The sequence below is a fragment of the Corapipo altera genome, unplaced genomic scaffold (assembly GCF_003945725.1).
Source record: "Corapipo altera isolate COAL_440 unplaced genomic scaffold, ASM394572v1 58, whole genome shotgun sequence".
Taxonomy (NCBI): domain Eukaryota; kingdom Metazoa; phylum Chordata; class Aves; order Passeriformes; family Pipridae; genus Corapipo; species Corapipo altera.
This window is the reverse complement of record NW_020884898.1, coordinates 1,288,030-1,309,916: the sequence shown is the minus strand read 5'-3', so window position 1 is coordinate 1,309,916 and position 21,887 is coordinate 1,288,030.

Sequence of the window (21,887 nt, the reverse complement as noted above, 5' to 3'; positions counted from 1 at the left end):
TATACAGTAGCTGGCTCATTCCCAGGCAGAAATCTGCAGTCTCACTGAAAGCCTGACAGACACACTGCAATGCATATATCATAAAAACTTCAGCAGTGGCACTTAGCCATTCAGATCTGGTTATAAAAAATTATTTGAATTCAGGGGACCAAAACTGGCAGATATTTTTGGGGATTAATACTTAGTGTCATTGAAACTCTGGTTCCATAACCCATTGGAATGATTTCTTTGTTGTTATTGTTCAACATAATAAACTTAACCTTATTATTTCAATGGCCTAAAGAGACATATGAGTTCACAGAATGAGTAGTCCTGGGTAAAACCAGACTCACACAGGCTACAAGGTCACAAGCATACATACTTGGGTAGATGTGGCCCCAGGAAGAGTACTTGTTAGCAAGGATTGTTGTGAATCCATTATGAAGAAAGATATTGTTTAGTGAATATTTCCTTTGATGCTACCAGGCAGGGCAAAACAGACTTGTCTGTTTATGCTTATGCTTTCAACTCTATTCAAAAAATCAATACTGGAGGAGTTTTCTTCTGCCATTTTAATTCTTCACTTTCCTTGGTCTAGTTTGAAATAGCATGGAGGAAAGAGAAAGAGGCACTTAGCATGTGAGTTTTGGAGCCAGGTCTTCTAAATCTCAGCAGCCAGCCGGCAGCTGACATCTTCTAATGAGAATGATCCTTTTCTGCAAACAGCCAAGTTTCTTCTTCTGGGTTCTGCAGTTGCCAGCTTACTGCTATAGAAAGACTCTCAGGGACAAAAATATGTTACAAAGTAGTAGTGGGAAGAGAAATAGTATTGGCTGCAAACCTGTCAATTCAAATCAGATGTTAGCTTCCCTTCTTGCTACCAATTTAGTAGAAGTAAGCTAAGGATTTGAGAATGTGACTTTTCATCAAATATGATCCTATGTTTCACTCTCTATGTTAAAATGTGCCATTATATTAGTGCTCTCTTGCTTTTATGTTTCTAAAGTGAAAGAAAAATAATTTATTTATTTATTTTTATTTTTTTTTTTTTTTTTAGGCTGGAAACATAACAGTATGACAGTCATTTGCAGCTGAAACTTCCTTTCCCCTCACTTCCCTCAAATCCACTAAGACCTATTTAAGCACACAAGAGCTTTCTGTGTGGTCAAATTGTTTTTTCCGTTGAACTAATAATTCTGCTTGCTGTTAAGCTTTCAACATACAAAAGCAGGACATATTCTTTATATGCCTGATACTACTTCTTTTTTTTTTTTAATTTTGGATTGAATAACAAAAGTAAAAGTTGCACAGGGGGCAAGAAGAGAAGTTGTCTGTATAGATATATGTCTGTTGCTGCTTCTGGGAAATCCTCTGTATTGGACACCCTTCAGGACTGCAGATTTGGAAGCACGCAGCATGACTTCCAAGACTTCCCATGATGTTTGGAGTTCTCTTTAGGCTCCAGCTGTGGGAAGAAGGCAACTTGAGTGGGAAATTCAGCTTGCTTTCCTTTTTTCTCAAAGCAAGTGACAAGTATTTCAGATCTCAGAGAACAGCCTATGACATGGGTGCACACTTCTAGTCTGGAGACAGAAGGTTGATAAAAAATATAATTTAGAAACCCTGGTGATCTTTAACCTAGTATCTTGGTTGTCATTGTGGGATGTGGGTGAGCCAAAAAGAGTCCACAAATTATTTTTGAGTGCTTGGGTTTGGCAGTCCTGAGCAGACAGGTAGGTAGACATCTGATGTTTAAAAGACATGATAGATAAGAGACAGCCTCAACTCTGTACATACAGCATAGAGAGGAAAACTGGCTGGAGGTCCTGTGTTCTTTCTATAAATTGCCAAAGGGAATGAAATTCAGAGTAAATGTTCAGACTTTTTGATTAAATCAATCCATTGCCACTACCCAATGCATCTTGCATTCTCTTTTATTGCAGCACATTACCCTGTAATAGTTGATACCATAAATGATCTCTATAATCTTCTGGGTGAAGTAAGAATAGACTGGCCTCATTATCTTCAAATTTTCCTACTTTTTTTACCTCAATCAGGTTTTTAACATCCTCTTAAATATCTTTTCTTTTATATTTATTGTATGAGAAGACAAAGGAATTCATTCTGGATATGCTTAAATAGTTGTGAATGATGTGGGTGTAGAGTCAAGCTGAAGTGGATGCCTTCTTAAAATGAAATTGCTGTAAAGGGACCTACCTGTGATGGAAGAAATAGCAAAGGGTAGAGAGCAAAACTCCTATGTACTTTTACTCTTCTGTGCCCTTTTCTCTATTCATCAATTTGCCTGCTGGGGAACGGGCCATTGTTTAATTTAGTGATGCAATCTAGTAGCCCTGTTGTCAGGATCTGTGGATAACATTATAAATTACAATCTACGTTTGGGGAAATAATGCAACAGGCCACAGGGTTGCTTCAGGCTCTTCAGGCACAGAAGGAAAACTGAGAAGCTTACTCATTCTTTCCCCCTTTCAAAGGAACATATATTCTTAAAATTGTCCTTGTAAGTCTGTGAAATTGCTTTAATGCAGTAAAAAAAAAGAGTAACCAATCCTATATATATAGCACACATATGCAGGCACTCAGAGCTGCTCAAGTCCTTACTTAGGAGGCCTCTGGAGTTGCACAGACAGCCTGTCCACTTCCGTCATCCACAAAGCATCAGTGAAAAATGTTTCATAAAGTTATAAGCTCATACACGTTGGAGGTAGACAGTTATCCTGGCCTAGAACTCATCACAAAAGTAAATGAGACACTGCAGAAAATTTCTGGCCATAAAATACACACAGACACATATGCACTCTTGGAAGGGACAGCTAGACCTCTCAGCCTGTCTTTATTAGTTCAGTAGTTCTAAAGAAAACCAGGCAAGACTGTTAGCATCAATAGCTGAACACCAAACTCTGCGAGCTTCTGTAGCAATTGCACTGTGTATTTTATGTGCATGGATATGCTGGGAAAACAAAACAATGACAGATCTGCAATGGGCATATATGAATGTATCTGTGTGTATCTGCAAGACCTTTATTTTCCTGCCTTCTCCCCCAATACTTAAACAGCCACATACCTGATAACTACAGCACAGGCAATACCTGAAACTGCTCCCAGAGCCAGGATGCTCACAGCATTATCCTCCAGCCAGTGTTTCCCAATATCTGCACATGGATCAGATACCACAACCTGGCCTTTCCTGGAGGCACTTCCTGAATGTCCAACCGGTAACAGCACTAGACAAATTCCACTCCTAATTCTCAAGAGTTTTTTCATCAAACCAACTGTGAATTCTTGCCCTTTCTAATAAGGTGGGCTTGGTTTTACCAAGAGGAGCACTGTGCCGTGGGTGTCCAGTTGGGGCACAGCATTAAGTACCCTTGGATGTGGCTGTGAGCATAGCTCCTTCTTGCTGAGAAATTCAGGGCATGGTCCTTCTCCTAACCCCTAGGAGGCAACTGGAGTGTTGGGAAGACTGTCACTCTTAGAAGGAGAAATGATGACATGCCAAGCTGCAGAGCTGATACCTGCCATGATTTCCAAATGTGACAAGATGCCTGCCAAATATTTTCTGTAGCAGTTCTGTGAGACTGGATTTTTCCCAGAGGAAAGGGAGCCTAGGAGGACAGGTTTCAACCCCCCCAATACTCCTACCCACTTTTTTGTGCTATGGGCTATATTTTACTATTTCTGGTCAGTAGAACTCAGGACTTTTTGCAACCCCGTACTAACGATAAAGCAAGGGAGAAAAACAGCAGGATTGTATATGATGACAGTAAAGCAGGGTCAAGTACAAAAGAAAAACTGTTAAAGCCTCTTTGTAAGGAATGGTGGTTTGGCTTTTATTTTGCAAAGATTCATGCCCATGAAAATCCCTCTTTTGAGAAGTAGCTTACATTTCTGGAATGGTAAACTGTTTCCAGGTTTGCGGAAAGAGGATCCTGGGGGCCACCAAGCTGAACATGAGCCAGTGATGTGCCCTTGCAGTGAAGACGTCTAATGGTATCCTGGGCTACGTCAGGCAAAATATTGGTTAAGTGAGATAAGCCTTCCCCTCTAATCAGCCCTGGTGAGGCCATCCCTGTGCCCCATTCTGGGCTCCCAGTGCAAGAGAGACATGGATATATTGAAGAGAGTCCATCTTGAGCAGGGGAGTAGGACCAAATGATCTCCAGAGGCTCCTTCCAACTTTGACTATTCTGTACTTAAGTGATTCTGTAGAAAGCTTTGCTTTGGCTAGAGTTTGATTTTTCCTTCAGCTATATAGCTTTCAAACCATTCAGAATAAAAAAGAGGAAAGTAAGCTTAAACATGAAGGAAGATGCAAAAGGGATTTTCCCATCTGAATCTATACCTTCCCTCTCCCTATTGTCTCTTTTTCTCACAAAGCGTCTGATCAAGAAAAAGATGCTGAGCATAACCCACTAATCCACTAACGCTCAGCATCTTTCACTCAACCCCAGCACCCATGACCAAATAACATAGTTGTTCTCTCTGTCCCATGGAAGAAGTGCCAGTACACACACACACACACACACACACACACACACACACAGAGTCTTCCTGCAGAGTCCAGGCATGCCTTCCAGAGGAACAACATTGATGTGCAGTGCACATCCACTCTAATTTTGACTCAAATAGAAAAAGAAATAAATGACTCCCTCATTCATCTCTCCCCCTCACCCTTTCACTGATTGTCACTGGGAGGCACTGAGAAGTACATGTGCATGAAAGCAACTCAGCTGGCCGCTAGTTTCTGGGCCTCATTAGCAAAGATTTGGATGATGAAAAACCTTGACCAAATTTGAACATTTTATAAATAATAGCCTAAAACCAGAACAATCAGTGAGTCACTATTTCTCTAAGCACTGCCTTTCTCTTCCACACAGCTAGATACTGCTGCTATTAACACCCTGACCAGCAGTAACCTCTTGTGTCTGTATTGAACTTTAAATACTGTTTTACATGCTCAGAGTAAAAAACTAATGAATAAACAAAAAAAAAAATACTCTTTAGACCACAGAGGGTTCTAGGTCTTCTTCTTTACATAACAAGGGTTTGTTTTTCCCCCTGTATAGGGCAAGGAAACCACTCTGCTACCATAGCTTTGCAGATGGCATCAGGAAATGTTTCTTTTAGTTTTCGCTTGGCTTCCTGTACTGGGGATAATCCTTAGTTTGCATCAAGCTACCTGATCTGTTCTCTCTTGTAAAGTGGGCCATGGTACACCTTCAACAGGGTAGCTGCAATGGGACAGCTCAGGCTAGCATCACCTAAAGTCACAGTAACAGCCAAATGGAATTGTGGCAGCAGCGTAGACCAAATGCTAAATAACATTTACAAAACCTAAATAAAGCAGCTAGGCCCAAAGGCAATGTATAAGACAGCATTTGGCAATTGCTCTTTTTAAGGAGGTATATTTTTTAATGGTATTTTTATATCATGCAGATATTGCAAATATGAATTGCTCACCAGTGAACACTCATCTTGCAAAGATTCCAGCACTAACTGGATCTTACTTTCTCACATAAAAGGAATATATCACAGAAAAAATAGGACTATATCCCACATGGTCAGGGTTTAGCAGAAATTAAAATCTTAAATATCTCCCATTTATTGCTCTGTTATCTGGTGAAGTTAGAGAGCCTGGAAGGATGCCAGTTAGCAACTAGTGTGCAGGAGAGTCACTGTCTTTTTTTGTTGTTTTTAAAGACAGATGTATTTAGTGAGGTAACTGTCCTCATGCAGGGTTGTCTTGAACAGGACAGAAAACCATTATAATTTATCTTTATCATATTATCACTTAAAATTTGTGAATGTCTTGGGGTCTCAGCCAGACTGGGGCTCTATTGCATAAGGCCCAGTGCAGACAGGGAGTCTGTGAGGAGTCGCAGGCTTTGCACCTTTAGTCTGAAAAATTTTATCTGAAAACCATAGCTGCCACACAGAGATTACTGCCTGAGAATCTCACTTTATTTTTAAAGGAGTATGTTTCTCACCCACAGTGCCTGGAAATGAAAGTTCTAAATGCACCAGCACCAGAACACACATAAAAAGACTGTAAAATGAAATTGTCTGCTTTCATGGTGTTAAGTCAGTCCTGTGATTGATTGAGAAAGGAGAGGGTGTCAGGAAGGGAAGGTGTTATTCAAGGTTTCTGAATGCTGGAGTCGGGTAGAACTGCAGGTCATTGTGCTTCCTCCCCATTCCAAAATTTCGTAATTTTAAGCAGACATCATCTTAATCAGACCATCTGTAGCCAGAATATTGGCTAGTAACAACCAGTTCTCCGAAACCAGCATCTGTAGGCTGCTGTGCCATGACATAACAGAACACTGATACCCAAGGACGTTCAGGGATATTTCATATGCTAAAAAATTCAATTCACATACCCTCATAATTGTGCATTCCTACTTCTGGTCTTTGTGAGAGCTATTTCTCCAATGTCCATTCTATTTCACTTTGGCCTGTGGTAGTTTTGCGTTGCCACCCACCCAGAACTCACAGTCACTCATGTTCACCTTCATTTCAGCAGCCTGGCCTTTTGAGTGAACAAACCAACCTGATGCCAGTGAATTTCTGCATGGGCACAAAGCTCCTGATGCTTATTCTCTGCATCGTTGCTACCGCAGCAGTTCTCAGGCATGAGGAGACACTATTTTATTTCCTTTGCTGCTTTGAAGACGAGCCATATCGGTGTTTACTGGACCTCTTACTTCAATATGTAGGCCCCACAGTTCAGAGAAAAATGGCTTCCATATGTTTTGTTTCCTGACAGTCTCCTTTGGCCACTGCTCAGAAACACATGAGTTATTGCCAGGCACCAAGCCAGTATGGCCTTCAGGTCAGCTGGTATGGACTCTCCATGACTAAGTCAGAGATGGGGGAGGCTTTGGAGGTTGAAAAGTTATTTTTCACATAAATCCCCTTGTGGGGCTTATCTTGGATTTAAACTTTACTATCTGAGCAACAAGGTTAATCCAGTAAATTGGGCTTGAAGAGACAAGATTTAGGTAAATGAAAGGACAAAGAAAGCTACGGCTCACAAATGAAATCAAAACTCATGTTGTATTTGTTTGGAATTTGTGGGTAATCTTTTGAAAGGAGAGAAATTTTTGAATGTCTTTGAGATTTTACTGAGTTTCCCTTCCAAAGAAAACAGAATCATAGTTTATATTTCTAACAAGATCACATTTGGAGCCTTTCAGATTTCTGACACCTTCTTCTTGTTTTTTTGTTTACTTATTTGTTTGTTTGTTCTGTGTGGGGGGGGGGTTGTTTGGTTTGGGCTTGCCCCCCCCCCCCCTTTTGTGTTTGTGTTGTATTTCTCTGATTTTTCACTCATCTTTCTACATTTCCTTCTGGACTGCAAAGCTAGTACTGCCTAATGACATTATCAGCCAGTTTCTCAAATGTTGAACTCAGACTCTGTCTTTAAGGGTTCTTTAGTACTGGCTTTAACATTGTGTCTATAAGAATGGTCCCGTGATGTTGCCTTCCTCTGAGGAGCCACCTGTAATCCCCTCCAGTGGTGCGCTGAAAGACTCAGGAGCTTTCGTTCTGAAGCAGCTCAGCATTTATGGGACGAGGACATTTCAAAGAACATGAGGCAACTGTGGAGCTGGAGGTGGTAACTCTTGTGTTTGCACATGAGAATAAAAACTGGGAACACCCAACACCTGCAGAGAGAAAGATGGACTGGAAAACATTCTATTCATGTGCATTTGTTCTAAGTTTCTGTTTGTTCTCCACCCTTTCATCACCCGTATTTTTCCTTATTGTCTTTTTGGATCAGCAAACCAAGTTAAATATTGGTCAGTGGACCTGATTTTTCACTCTGTCCTCTACACGGGTAAAATTAGAGTTACAGTGGCCAAGAGGACTATTCTATCACCTGATTCATGTAGTTTTGATTAATGGATTGTAGGAATGGCATACTAGGTCTTGCCTTGCGTCATGTAATTAATGTTAGACCAGTTTAATGAAAAGCCATGAGAAGGAGGGCACAACAGACGGCTCCTTTTCTCTGGTATTCACTTACCTTTGCTGCCACTCTGCAATTTAGGAACTTCCTGCAGTGGAGGCTGTGCTCAGTTTAATCACCATTGATGAAAGGAAGCCAGACCAGTGCTGGGATCTAAGCAAAAGCCCCCTGTGTTTCAGCACAGTTAGATGCATGCTTAGCTTACACCAAGGGTGGAAACTACCCTGCTTTTCTGTGAAATGACCTGGGGATCTACAAAGGTCTGGTCTCTCTGGTGTCAAAGTGGGATTACATCACCTCTGCCTCAGCATACCCACACCAGCTGGTGAGTCAATCCTGTTTGCTCTCACACAATTGCAGACTGCTTGAACAGCATTTTCCCCTTTCATGGGTAAAGGAGTGGCTGTTTGGTTTCTTAGCAGCTTGTTCGGGTAAAAAGGGGAGCTGCATGTAGAGAAAGGCACTTATTGTAACTTGTGTTTGCACTGAAAATTTTGAAAGCACAATGCAAACAGGGACATCAAATATGAACTATATCTCAAATATGGTCTTAAGTCTGAGAAGTGTGAGAGAGAGATGACCTCTACCTTGCTGGATGTTAGCGTTGCTAACAGGACTAACATAACATCTTCAGTTGTGTATAGACATCATGATGGATGGTAAACTTTCCAGTTACAAAGTTTGTTGTCTTTTTTTTTTCCCCAATTTAAAACACTGAGTCATTTAATCCCTGATTAAATCCAGTGCTTATCCACAGTGTATCAATCTGTACATTATGGATGCTTCTTTTTTTTTTTCCTAAAGAAACCATAAAAGACATATGAGAAGCAAGGAATAATATAAATAATCCAAAATTTAGAAGTCAAAGTCCTTTACTCTGAAGATACACCTGGTAAATACTAGAAATATGCTCTGTAACTACGTACCATAGTTTCAGAGAACAGAAGTAGAACAAGAGAAAGGTTGAAAGTTAGAATGGGACAGGAAAAATAGCCAAGAAATGTCAGCAGGAAAATTATCTCTGTAATTCTGCAGGTGTAAACTCAGGAATCAAAGAAAATATCAGGAGGCAGAGCATCTGTGAAAGAGAGACAAGAAATGGAAGACAGAAGGAACTCAAAAGGACGGTGGTCTACGTTTTCATGATCTGTACTTAGATGCTTCATTGACCATGACATTGGTCACAGAGCTCTTCAGTCGCAACAGGGGTGAGCAGGCACTTTCAAAGCACACAGCAAACATATGTGAAGACCTGCTGTTGTGCTTGTCCTAAGTAAGTGAAAGACTTGAAGAAGTGGGTTTTGTCTAAGTTTGATCTGTCCCTCATACGTCTTTCCCGAGCAGAGACTCTGGTTCCTTGTGTCATGACACTTGGATGAGCACTACTCATTCTCTTAGAAGGAATTTTGGTACTGAACATTGCCTGGCATTGTTTTCCTCAGGGGATTATGATCCTACAAATTAAACACATAATGACTTTAAAGAAGGAGCTTCTGAAATGAGTAACTACTTGGGAATGGGTCCCAGACCTCTTCACTCACAAGACCATCTTCTATGTCAGCAAAGTAATTAAGTTCAAAAAGAGAGTGAGCTAACTAGTAAAGGGGTTAAAAGCAATGCAGAGAATCTGTTCAATTGAAGATAAACAGATCCAAGACAAAGGTCCTTTTTGAAATAGAAATACTTTTGAAAATTATATAGATACTCAATTATTCAAATATTTATGAAATTTTTATTGCAGAACTGATACTACTTTCAGACAAAACTGAAATGCCACAAACATCCCTTTTTGTTATCAGTGAAAATCTTTATTTTGCTACTTCTGTGTTTAGGTGACCAGAAGTAAAGAGGCACAAAGAGCAGTGTTCTTTGAAAGCTTCTCAGTTTTACCTAAGATAAGCAGATACAACTGTCTCTGAGTTTTCAGTATCATTTGTACTTTTCTCTGCTTACTACAGGAAATTCCTTGAATATTACAAACACTGAAGTTATCTAACAGCAAAGAGGAACTATCATTGGCAACTGGCAGGATTTTAAGAGTCTGTGCTGCACAACTTTTCCAAACCTTAACCAGACCTCCACTCAGACTCAAATTATGGTCCGTGAGTAAAGTCCGTTCTGTACTGCAGGCAAATGAAGGTTTCTCATTCTAGCCTTCCTTTACCTCAGTCTAGGAGGATGGCTCAGCTGTTCCTGAGTTACAAGAAATGCTTTAGTAATTTGGACATCTCTGTCACAGACTACTATGAAATTGTGACATAAGTAGGCTGCCAGCAAAACGTAGAAGAAAGCTGCATCATTACTAAGATCGCACGGGAAAAACTGAAGGCAGATCTGCAAACCACCCTTCTCTTTTGGCAAGTTCTGGAGGCACCCCCACCTACCTCAAAACGCAGCGAGATATGCACTGCAGGCAGGGAGGCTGCTCGGAACCTGCAAGTGATGCACCTCCTCCCGGCACATGCAGGACTGCAGCGAATGCACCAGATGTACCTGTGCTTGTTTGCTGTTTCAGCCAAGTGCTGCGGGGTCAGAGAAGGCATTGACAAACTGCAGAGACATTTAAATCTGTTTTGGGTCTTGTGTTGTCTCACGTTTTGCTTGGGCATGTTCAGAGAATTCTCCCCTCTTTCTGCAGCAAGGGCCTCGATTTATAACAACATGGAAAGGCAATCATCTAGACCTGCCCCAGTTGGATTACACACTATGGAAAGTGTGTTTAATTATGAAAAATTAAAGACAAGGGAGATATGTTTAGACTGAGAATGTAGACAGTTTCTTGGCTAGAAACAAAGCTGAACAAAAAGGGTAAGAATTCTAGAACAATTGCGAAGGATTTATTTACATTTTTTAAAAATCTACATATGTTTTCACTTAAAGCTCTTGGGAGGGTCATTTCAAAGGCTAAGACTCCTGGCTGTTTGCCGTCATCTCTACCTCTCTTCCCTCTGCTTGCAACTTGAACGTTAACAGAAAGACCATAGCAAAAGGAAATGCATGTCAGGTGTGACATATCAAGTGACACAAAAAGTTCAGTCACAAGAAACAAAATTTAAATTGATCAAGTACTGTGAGGCCTTTTAGTAACCTTTATTGGTGTATTTTGCACAGTTCAGGCCACAGGAGTTTCCCAGAGAGTTTCCAGTCTTGCTGCCAATGAGAAGTAAAATTTGTAATCATAAGGTGTCTTAAGCATGCCTTGATCACAAAATGAAAAGAAAGAATTCAAACTTTTTCTACTTAAAAAGTTTCATTTAAAGTTTCCTTTTTTTTTTTTTTTCTGTTTTGCTTCTGCTTTCTTTACTATACCTTCAATGTGGGTTACACTTAATCTCCTCTTTAACTCTGTAAAGCCTCAATAATCCTTACCCTACCTTTCTGGAACACCAAAACCCAGCAGTATAGTTGATCTGCAGATTTGAAAATGGGCCATTAGAGCTATTCATCACAAACGACTCAACACAGTTTAAACAAGAAGAGAGTGCAAATATATGCCATCCTCAGTCAGATTAAATGTGCTGCTGCCCTAATGTTCTGTCTCAGTAATGCAGGCTCCATGACCAATTTTCATGATAACACAGACAAAAAATCAGCAGAGAAGAAAACTACAGCAAGGGAAGGGGGCACTCCGGATTTCTTCAGCCAAATCTTTCTCCTATAAGAGGGATAATGCTCATGTCACAGAGCTCTCAGGTTGCAGTTTACCTGTGGAGCAGGGACAGGGATCACCCTACCTACAGTTTACCTTCCCTGAAGAGCAGTTATTACTATATAGCCTACTCAGGCTCTGAATACAAAGGTCAAAACTCTTATCCATAGCTGAGAGTCTGGTTGCCAGGCTGGAGGCTCTGATTACTGTCTGAGAGTTCTGTGACAGCCAGAGGAAGATGGACCAGGAGGAGGGGGAAAGAGGCAGAGCTCTGCCACATAGGTGATTTTGACACTCTGAAACTCAGAAAAAAAAAGGGCTAAAGGCTTCAAACTCCTTTTTGAGTTTTTTGAAGCTTCTGTGCTGGGAAAGCACTGTATGTCAATCAACAAACTTTACTGAGTACACCTTGCAGCTTGGCACATGATGTGTGCAGACTCAAGATGGCCGAAGAGAAATTCACTTGAATTTCAAGCACAAGAGGAAGATTCAAAAAGTCATGGTAAAAGCATGCAGCTTGAAGTCATTATGAGATTTCAGAAGATTTGAGGCACCTTTTTAAATAGCAGACCTTCATCTTCATACTGTGGGGCAGGAAACAGTAGTAATCAGTACTAGGAAAGTGATTTTACCGATGATTATAGTAGATACAAATACCTTTTGTAGCTTTAAGTTCTACACTTCAAGCTCTGTGGAATCAGGTAGCTCATCCACCCTCACCTCAAGGATGATTTTTACCATTTGTGGATTTAGTACTGCAACTGTACCATGTGAGTTTTTCCTTTTAAGAATGCAGGGAGTGATACACCTTTAGTTGCTAAGGAGAAATAATGGCAGTATGAAGAACCATCACAGTGTTGCTTTTGTCAGCCACCAAGACAATCCCAACCTGTGAACTTCTGTGCCATCTCCAAGAATCTATGGCTCTGAGACAGAAAGCAAGCAATGAATACCAAAACAGGTGGGTAATCACTTGGCAGAAAACTTCTTTGGCCTAAGCTCTGAGGCAGAAAAGGGACATTTTCATGATAGTGGTACATATAGAGAGGATTTCTTGAGGGAAACAAAACTTGTTCTCAATCTCTTCACAGGTGACAACCCCATCTGCTTTTTGCTTTGTGTGCCACATGTTTGTGACAGTTGCATCTTCAGAAACTAACAATTTAATGTAAAGAGGGTTTCCTAGATATGATGGGAAGAAAAAAAAAGAAGTCCTCCACTAAATAATGAATGAACTGATTATAAACAGCATTACAGCAAACATTGATGCTCACGATTTAACACCACACAGAAAATTGAAATATAAAGAACATATTTAATTTGGGGGACTGATGAAAAAACAGGAATGATTCAATTGAAAAATGTAGTATTATTGTTTTCATACTTGTTTGCTTTGTACTAGACAGGAATCCATCAACATCAAGTAAGGCCTATTTCTAATCCCCTTGCTAAGCCCCAACCCTCAACCCAGGAGAATTTGTATTGAAGTAGAAACATGTCAATCATTTTGGCCAATTAAGCACAATAATAAACATGAAGCAAGGAAAAAAATGTGGGGGTATTGCCAGAATAAGGAAAGCAGTGTCTTCACGTTTTGAAAGCTTGTCTAGATTATGAGGTTAGCTCAACGAAAAATCATCTACAGCTTGTCTCCTAGGTCCAAGGGATATTCCTGATCTATAGCTTATTCATTTCCTGTACTGATGACACATGCGTTCAGTATGTGGCAAATGGTAACAGGATTACATTTCACACATATTTCCCTGAGTTTTTGTTTCCTGAGCACTCCCCATGTTTCTCTAGTGTGCTTCAGGCTAACAGCAATTCAAATGATCACTGGGTTTATCTGGAAGCTTGTGAAATAAATCAAGTGCTATTTGCATGCAGCAAGCTTACTAGATATGCTGGTAAAAACGGTCTCTGTGATGCTTTTAGCTGACAAGGAGATAGTTAAGAAATTTCTGTTTGATTTTTAGCTGTTCTTTCATCTTATCTTGTAAATGGTAACACATTTTTGTTTGACGTCTAAAAGAACAATGTCACTGATTTGCAGAAGACATCAAAAGTTCTACTGAATTTTTATTGTTTTTATTGATGGCCTATTTTTCCTCCCTCTGCCTGCTCAGTGACCCTTCCATGTTAATTGAGTCGATCTGCAGCAGAAATTTATACCTAGCTCTACAGGTAAAGCAAATGACAGGAAACAGAGCAGTGTGACTTGCCTCTGAAAGCAATGTACACAACCCCCTAAAATGTACCGGCTTGTTGTCATACAATTAGGAAGGGAAAGGTAAATTATGAATAACTTTAGTAGCCATAAAATGTAAAACCATCCGGAGGTTAATTTAAGACCTAGGTTCTCTCTCCAGTAGTAGCCTTGCTTCTGAGATGATCAAAATTCTGTGAGGAAAAGCCCACTTGCAGTGTGTACACATCCATGGTGTCTCTCGGGGGTCAGAAAGCAAGCAGGAGAAAGTGGGGGAAGTCTGGCTTACTGCCAGCTCACATTTTCATTTTGAACAAATGTGTGTAAAGAGTTTAGATGGAGTCCCTGAAGACAGTGTTTATCTGCTCAGCTTCAAAGAAAGCCGCCACAGGAGGACTGTGATGAAATCTGGTGCAATTATGCCTTTCAAAGACAAGAATGAATATATATATTTTTTTTTTTCTACTGGAAAAGACTGATGGATAGGTGAGGGCCCGAACAGTCCTTATATTGAGGCATAATAAGCCATTTATCATTTCCATTTAGGGAAACTCTGATCTCTACTTTGCTTTCTAATCATGAATGGTAGGTGAAGGAGCCATTTTGTTTGAGGAGTTGATCTGCACTACCCCAGCCACAGCTTTTGACATATGTTTGTGCAGGCTGCTTGTAGGCCAGCTCTGATCCATGAATTATGCTTTTGTTTTCCTTTCATCATTCCCTTTGGTTGAAGCAGCATCTATAAATACCTTATCACCCAAATGCTGAAATGGTGGAAAACAGGTTAGGAATGCAGTATGCAGGCAAATCCCTCCTGTTTTCTCCCCATCGCCCTGGATAAACAGCCCATTTCTGGTTATTCATCCTAAAGTCATCAATGCTTAGGAGGTATGAAATAGTCAGAGGAGCAGAAAAGACTTTTGGGGATACCAAGTCCCTCCTGCAGGCTGAATAGTTCTGTTGTGCTTTGTGATTATTGTGAGCATGTCTGAGGTTTTTCGAGCTCTGCAAAAGGCAATCTTCATAGCTCACACAATACCCAAATGAAGCAGACTATACTCAGGAAGGATTTATTTATCTTTAACCTTTCTAGATGTACCACCAGTGATGCTGACATTATGCCATTAACTTACTCTTCACATTTTAATATTGACTATATATGTATCCTTTGCATAGCTGTTCAATCTAATCTACATTTGCTTCCAGCCTTTTTTCCCCCTCTCTATCCTGATCTAGCTGGCAAATCAATGAGGCTGCTCTTTAGATTCAGAGTCTTTGGAGATTAGCATGACTGAAGAAAAGATTATATAAAAAGGGAGGGGGGAATTGTTGCACTTTTAAGGTGAAGTATTGCCAATGAACGAGAACAAATAATACAGACTATGATATGTTTGGAAACCTTGGGTTATACCTACACTGCAACTGGCAGTAACACTGACTTTTGTGTAGGTTTAACCTGAACTGACTAAAAACACTGAAGGTTTTGCACCATGCACTTAAAATGGGCTGCACGAGATAAGCAAGGATGCTAAGGGTGTTCACTCCAGCCGAGGTAACCATCAGCAACACTACTACTGCTTGCATCAAAAATAGCCAGTTCAAAAGTTACTTGGCATGCACTGCCACAGAGAGCTCCTGTAGGCAGACAGGAGCATAGACAGCACTGACTTGCTTAAGAAAAACAGCACCCCCCCCACACACACCTTATTGTAGGTGGATGGTTGATGTACAGTTCAGCTTGGGGAAGATTTGTGTGGTCTGTAGCCAGACTCTCCAGAGCTAGAGTTCAAATCCACCAGTTCTGTCTGGGGAAGCTGGTATTCCTTTTGACTCAGACACAAACAAGAGCTTCAGCTTTCTGACTTATGAGCACCTTAACCTTTGGCTGTGCAAGTGTGTACTCAGCATGCATGTGTTAACATAAAATTCATTCAGAGCCTTATTCAAAGGCCGCTGTAATCAATGTAAAGAATAGGAGGAAAGTAAGCAGATCATCTTCCACTGATTTTTCAGTGGAAGTTGGGTTCCTATTTATTTAAAGTTGACTTGAACTATGTTTAACTTCAGTTGAACCTACTTTTCTAGCTAGGAAATAACAAAGTTGTAGTCAAAACCTGTCACTTTTGACTCACCACCTAAAATGATCAGGTGTCCATGAAGAGCTGTGTCAAATGGATGAAGCTGCCTTTTGACTGTGGCTAGAGATGACCTTAAAAAGATACCCAGTCTTTGGAGTCAGAAGCCTTAACTAGCTATCTACCTTCTTGTGACACATGAAGAGTCCTGCTGCACACTCAGCATCCATGTGGGAAAGGTTTCCTTAAGTGTCTGGAGAATACCTAGTGTGATGGTCACTGATGCTGGCTGAGGCCTCACCACTGAGTTATGGATGAGTTAATGATAATTTTTCACTTGATACCAGTGGATGTATTTCCTGGTGTGGAACTGCAGAACAACAGTGAATGGGAGCTGACATGTGGAAGTACAGTCCCTGCACCCGTAGGAGATGTGACTATACCTTAAAGTTAGGGTTGTTAAGCCTGGAAGTACTATCAATCTGGCTTCATTGGGCATCCAGATGTATGCATAATGGCTTTCCAACTGTCTGCAGAACATAGCTCCCCTCCACAGGAACCAGAAATTATGAGATGTATGGCACACACCAATCTGATACCCACACACCTGCAGGCAGGGTATGTCCAAGATGCATGGCATAGGCAGGAGGAGAGGAGATGTTCATGTTTCTCAGTTTTGACATACTCACCACCAAGACCCAAAAGGTAAAGGAATTTAACTCTGTTTCTGATGTTTTATACAATTTTGTTAACTCCAAACTTTCACTGCAAGTAAAGATCCTTCTATTTTGCCAGCTCATTCAACAGCTCGTCACTTATGCTGCATAGTTGGATAGAGTTTGGTGGTATAAGTTATAAAGAATTTCAGTGGCAAAGGGAAGAAAATGGTTATCTCGTTGACTGTGATGCAACAGCTCAGAAATAGGGATTTTTTTGTGTTGCACTGACAAGGACAGCTTTTATAGAACTGTCCAGATGATTTTGCTTTCAAAAGGTGTACCGTGAACATGTATGGAACAAAAAACAAAGGAAAAAGGCTCTGAACCTAGATAATGTAAGCTTTGAGTAAAAGGTGTAGAGGATAATTAACTGAGGATGTATTCTTAGCATTATCTGCAATAATTTAAACATGGAGAAAATGTCTGTACTAGATTTTTTGGTTCATATGCTGGATACCATCCACTATCACCAAGTACCCTTATTCCAGTACCCAAGACATTGTCAGCTAGTATCCGCATCTTCTCAAGGGGCTGGATTTATGATAGCATAGTGTAATAGTTGTTACGTAACTGAGAGCAGGACACCAGTTCTGCTCCTACTGATATACAGCGTTATTCTTGAGGCCATACTCATTCTATTGAAGACTTGAAGTTTTTCAGTCTTAGCTTACATGGTACCTTGCCTACAGCACCACAATCTGCCCGTCCTATTCTCCTTTTGTTGTAGAGTAGAGCAGATGGGATCTAGAAGAACTGAAGCTGGGGATGCCTAGTTTTGGTGTTCTCAGCTCAACATTTAGTGCAGCTCTGGATGTCTCTGGGCCACCCATATTCCTCTAAACACAGTATATACACCCATAAACACGGATTAGATTTCCCTAAAAGGTAATCCTTTTTTCACCAGAACATCCTTAACTGATACTTGTTAATACAAGCTCTCCTAGCTTCCCAGACCAACACCAGTAAGTCATGCACATTTTCCACTCCCATTCTTTCCTCCTTTTCCAATCCTCTCACCTCCCTCCTGTACAGTAAAACTAAGATGTCCCAATCCTCAGCATATACCCACATTTTAGTTGATACACCATCTCTCCCCATTACTCCCTCATGAACCAGAAGTGCAGCCACTTTTCAGCATTCCTGAGTTCAAGAAAAGGCAGCTGCCTTCTTTCACCCCATTACAGGAGTTCCAAACATATGGAATAATTATCTTATGGAAGTGCCCACATTTTTGCACTGATAAGAGTAGAATATCTGCATGTTTCTGGATTCCTGAAGCTCAAGAAAGTAGATTTTATCCTTTGATATTATGAATTGAAGATTAAATATAAGGGCATTGACTATCGTTAATCTGTAAAAATGTCTGAGAAACCTGCAGTTTGTTCTTAACATACCTTTTGCCATTTGAAAGCTCAATGTTATTTTGTTCTTTTATACCCAATTATGCATAAATCAATGTCATTGGTGCCTAAGCACATAATTTTTCCCTATTTGAGTAAAATGGGTTTATTTTAATCATTTAAGAATATTTAATTTAATGGATACTTCATTTGCAGCAATAACTCCCCCGATTTATTCTGTAAGCCATCCAAACAAGTTCTTTTGTTATAGGGCTGGTGGTTTGTTGTTTGTTTTTTTTCTAAATAAGATTATATGAATTTTGATTTGTGCCCCATCTGCCTCTGGTAGCAATCCACAGACAGATATTTATATTTGGAAAATAGCTTGAGCTCTCTAGTGAATATTTCATGGCACCCACAAGATGACTGCTTCTGAAAGTCATTGGCATTGGTAGACACCAAGTGTATGATTTTTTTTTTGGTGAGAGACAGATGAGTAAATGGTTCTCAAGAAAGCTGAGAGAAATTTAAACCCTAAATTTGGAAAAAAAATTAGTAAGCTTCTAGAAGGATCAATCTGTGCTGGTATTAAGGGATATATTATCTTTGTGAAGTCTTTTTTATCATATATTCCAGCTAGGGATCCTCTAATATTTTCAAAGTAACTTGTTTGTTCTCTTTTTTCCTAAGAGTGTCATGCTTCAGAGGCTTGAGCAAATGCAGCAGCTCAGGGTGTGTCTTTCAAAAAACTGCTCACAGATCAGGACATGCTGACAGTGCGTGAAATGTATGACTGGACATCAACCAATTAAAGAGATAACTTTTTCCTACACCTCTAGAATTGAAGTGCAAGCTGAATGGACCTTGTTCAGACAAACGATACTTATAATGGTCTTTTAGGCAGCATTCAAATAAATTAATACTGAGCAAGAATCTCATTGATTTTCTTCCAGTTGACACCCATCTTCCACTGGGACCACTGTTCCACGTAATATCCACATTAAGTATGACTGATATTTGCCTTTACAGCAAGGAAAAATAAATATTTTTTATAGGCATTTGTTAGTCCTTGCAGCCATGCAGATAGGAGCATACAAAATACCAAATGATTCCACAAAGGTCAGAAGCTCCTTTTTTTGTCTTTATCTTTAAACAGAAGAACTAGGAGGATATAAAAAAGGTAATAACTGTCAGACTGATAAAAGGGAAAATTCCTACATTTGCTGACTTCAGCAAAACTGAGGCAAAAACCAGGATAAAGAAAGGAACCAGTCATATCTAAGAATAATAAAAATATCCACTGTCATATTACTCATGGGATGACTTCCCAAAGACAATCCTTGTTCCTGTTTTAGGTCCTAAGCTACTTCCTGCTTGCCTGGGTTACAGACAAACTTCCCTCAAAGTCAGTAGATTGTGTATTTATATATTTTTATATGTGTTGTAACTTTCAGTGAACACTTCAATGCTGGCTGTTATTGGACACCCCAAAAGGGATGTCTGATTGCTTTGAAACAAATATGAAAATATTTGGAGTGGAGTCTTTGCAGTCCTTACTCTATAGACATTTATGTCTGAGGCAGATCTGTAATCATCCTTGACAAAATTTTCACTAGGGAAAAAAAAAAGTGCCTGATTTTCTGCATTTTTATTGACCACGTTTACACATGACCAGACTCTCATTCTGGATTCTACACTAGATGGGCCATTGGTAGGTGTTAATATGCCAACATGCAAGAAATGTTTTCTCCAGCTCTTTGAATCCAGAATCAAAATTGCCCCTACTGTCAAAAATGGTAGGAGAGGGCTTTGATGAGCCAACAAGATTCTCAGCTCTATGTCTATTTAATTTTTTACAGTTGGTAAAGACAGCCTGAAAGAAGAATCTGTGGGCCGTTTATTTTGTCACTGAGAGTGTTGTGTCTGTTTCTTTGGAAAAATGGGAAACTTCAATTTGCAGCATCTTCCACTAAAAGTAACTTAATGCCAGAGTTTTAACAACATGGAAACACTCTACTGGGATCTTATTCATATTCTTATCTATCATTCTCGGCTTGCAGTTTCTAGCTACATGAACACATTTTTCATGTATTACTCAGACTTCATACCTTATGAATATGAACAAGAAACTGGCAAAACCTCACATCTCCTAAGACAAAATTCAAATATTCCCTTAAAGAAAAAAAACTGCATTCCAACTTTTAAGTCTAAAATTTCTTTGTGTACTTCCAACAGACTATTTATTTTACTGTCATATGGATAGCAAGTGAACCAGAAAAGATCCCCCAGCTAGGAAATGATGGCAAACTTTTGAAGGTATTAAAGTGTACTGAAACACACATTATAGCAGTAAGATTGAGAAAGCTAGCCTATGCCTTCAATCCAAGAGTAGTACAGACTTGTACAGACTCATACTAGTCACAAGAGTATGTAGTATTGATGTGACAATGAACATTTTGTGTTGAGAAATTTGGAAAAGCAGCACTCTTTGTTAGTCAACTCCAGTCACTTCCAGCACATATGGGCTCAGTGATGTCCAAACTAGGGACCTTGTATGCACATAGGAAGAATTCTACACTTCACAGTTGGGTCTGAGATAGGCAGAAGATCAAGGAGAAAACCTTTTAAGAAAGATAAGGGAAAGCTAAGGTACATCTTAAATCTTGGTGCTTCCTAAGATTTTTGTGTGGTTTCATCCATGATTCACAGCTCTTGAACTCTTAAACATGAAGATCATAATTTTTTCTCCCCCATATTCAAGGAGGATAGACCTTTGTGGCCTGTAGTGAAGGACTTATCATGCTGCAGTCTAAAGAGCAGCTCCCACACTACAGACTGGCAGGAGGGTTAAACAGAAGAACGACTCACATATAAATCTACCAGTGCACAGCAGTAGGGTAGGTAACAGACTTAGCAGCACTGTCAAAAAGGGTGTACTTGTACCTGCAGGCAGAGGCAAAACTCCAACACCATGTTAATGTCAGGGAATTTTGATGTTTTATTGGAGAGAAGGCCCTCAGTCTCTCAGCTGATCCCACCATTCACTGGATCACACAACTGGTCCTGGCGGAGAGACCCTTGACATGCAAGAAGCCTTAAAGCTACCAATTGAGAAAAATACTCTACTGCCTTACTGAAAACTCAAGGATCTGGCTGTTGCTAATGGTTATTCAGAGTTTAGGTAACAGAGAGCTACAAGATCAAGGGCAATAAAAAAGGTCATTCAGAAATCAGAGTGACAGTGCTGAGCATGGACTCTGCAGTGTTCTGACCTAGTCCTGCATAGACTCATGCAGGAACACAATCACAGCTGTGCACGCTCCAGTTCTGGATTTCTTGGGTAGGCTAGGTGGAGTGTACAAATAAAGCTGTAGGCAGAAGATGTCTTATGTCTATTAAAATTTTCCACTTGGAAGAATCATAATTGCCTTTTACATACTTGAGCAGGGGCTTGGGGAGAGGGGTGCTTTCTCTCAAGGCTGTCAGTTTAACAAATAATGTGTCTGGAGTATAGTCAGTGAATGATAAAAACTGAGAAAGGAGAAACATTCACTCCTTGGCTAGGAAGTTATCAAACTTGTAGAGCCTAGGGGGTCTCTTCAGATGCATGAGCAGCTCCTGTTGAAGACAAAGGAAATGGTGTGTCTATGCTTGTGAACAGAAGTTGATCCCGGCCCCAGGTACTTTAGAAGGAAGTATTTTATTGCCTCTCTCTAAAAAAGAGAAGGTACTTGATTCCTCTTTCAAAAGCAAAAAATAAACATCTTCAAACATGTTATTACAGACAGCCTTGATGTTGTCTCCCCACCCTCTAGCTTTCCTCTCCCTATCTCCTTGTTATTTAAATAGAAAGTTAGATGTAGTACACAACTGTAAAGTAACCTTATATGGCAATTTTGCTGCAACAGTAAAAAATGATCAGTTTC